Below are 2,355 nucleotides of genomic sequence, written 5' to 3' on the forward strand. Positions count from 1 at the left end.
AGGTCAACAGCTAACCTCAGGAGTGGAGTGGTTAGCACGGTGGACTCTGGATCTAGTTGGTGGTTCGAATATAAGTAGTGCTTAATTTAGATTGTTAGCTTAGAACAAGTTGTTCCAACTAATGCTGGGGTTTCCCAACTCGGTAAAGGTGAAACGAGGATTAAGATTTTCCTATACTTATTAGACATTCGATTGACGGCGTCGACTATGTGTGGACACAGCTCAATAGGATACCCTGGATCGCCTCCCAGTTGCATCCGGGCGTGATTTCCACTCAGGTAGGCGACTTCGATTTCTGTCCATTTCCATTATCTTTTCATTCTAGTTTCCCGCGAGTTTCTAATAATGACTAATGACCTCGGTTTCACTGGATATTCCAAACGCTACACGTTCCATCGCTCCCCGAGTTCCTGTAGGAATGCTGCTTTTCTAATGACTTGCAGTATACATTTGTCTAGTTTTGCTCTGGGTGCACCTTGGAGAATTCCATCTCGTTTTGCTTGTCTAGCAGTCGTATGCATTATTAATTCATTACCGTCGCAACTTGCAACATGTGTCCCATCCACTCTTATGTGCAGAGAAGTGTTTTAATAAAATAAATACCTACGTTTTTGTTCTCCTTCAGAGCTTCTATTGTTTGTAGATTTTTTCTATTAGTTCTGTTCTGTAGGGTTGGAACGGAGTTCAATTTCTTCTTCTTTACTCTTTTTCTTCTTCTTCTTCTACCTCTTCTTCTGAGTTTCTAAATGTTCTTCTGTCTGAAGCTTTTTCTGCTCGCTGTTGTGTTGGAACTTAAATATCAATATTATTATTTCAATTTTTTTTTTCACCTGTTATAATAAACTCATTATTACAATATTTCCCTTCTATTATTAGAACAGCTACCTATAAATTCTGTGCCTACGTAGCGTCGGTATTGCGTACTAAGCAAATTCTCCGTACAATCATTTTCAAAATTTCCTTCTCTGCCCCATTTCCCTGGAAAAATAAATTTTCATCGTCCTCGTCCTTGGGTTTTAAGCTCCCCCCCCACCTCCTTCATTATTCAGTCTATTTTCTAGAACCTATGTACCTAGTTGAAAGAAGGCCTTGGACATGAGTTGTTCACAGATTATTATGGGCGGGAACGGACTCAGTGCTGCCAATTTCCATATTTTTCCATCACTTTTAAATAGGGTAATTTGTGAATTTTGGCAACGTTACATTTCGCTCTTTCCACAAATAGATTGAGAAAATAAGGGAGGATTTTCTTTCTTTTTTTCCTTTGTAGGGATCATAAAAAACTGCTGACAATGTCAAGCAATATGATGAGATAAACCTAATCAAAAAGTCTAATACATTGGATTAAAGGCAAGGAGGGTGAGGGAGCCTTAGACTATGAAATAATGGAGGTTCATGTAAACGGCTTTAGAGCGCTTTTCACCACGTAGACATGTATAGGTATACTTAAATAGTAAGGCCTTGTATTAGAGTGAACGTTTTATGGCATCGTAAAATAAGTTCACTTTACACTTCGTACATTGGTAAATGTCTCAAATAATTGATTGAAAAAAAGAGGGAGGGGGGAAAAATGAGAGATGGTGGGGAAAGAAGAAAGTCTGGCCTGATTTAAACCCAGAGATAGTTCACAAAAAGACATTGGAAAATGGAACTAAAAAAGGAAAGCAACTAAAACCAACGTGGAAATCAGAGCTAAGAGAGAAAGAGAGATACGAAATGTTTGTTGGTATAAAAAAGAAAATAAATAAAAAACAAAACAAAAATAATAATAAAAAATAAAAACAAAAAAAAATCAGCTTTAGTCTAGTATGTGCCAGTAGAACAACAGAGTTAGGTTGGTAGTAAATTGTAAAGCCTCCTGTTATGTAGGGAATTGCTAAAACACAATACGACCCTTGAGAGTGTCACAAGCACAACTAAACACAGGGTGTTGTAGAACGACCACGTTGAAGTTCATTTTTTTCTATTGGTAGAAAAAATGGTTCACAGTGAAAGAAAAAAATTAGTGGTTGGGTAGAAGAGCTCCAACGGGAGAACCCTGCTATTTAAAAGTAAGCAAAAAGTCCAATTGTGATGCTAAGAATTATTAATTTCAATTCGAAAATAAGGCATTACAGTTTCCTTTTTTTTTTCAATTCACACAAGACCGGATGAATCTGTGCAATGATTCAATTGTGAAATTAATAATTTCAAATTGAGGGCCTTCCTTTAGAAAGTACCTAATCAAAATATTACTAACAAAACAAGACACTCATAGGTACAAGGTACCTATAAGTAACATCACTTATAACAAGCTACAGTACCCACATAATGGTCAAGCAACTTGATCCCATTTCAATTCACACAAGACCGGAT

The sequence above is a fragment of the Diaphorina citri genome, unplaced genomic scaffold, assembly GCF_000475195.1.
Source record: "Diaphorina citri unplaced genomic scaffold, Diaci psyllid genome assembly version 1.1 scaffold2075, whole genome shotgun sequence".
Classification (NCBI taxonomy): Eukaryota; Metazoa; Arthropoda; class Insecta; order Hemiptera; family Psyllidae; genus Diaphorina; species Diaphorina citri.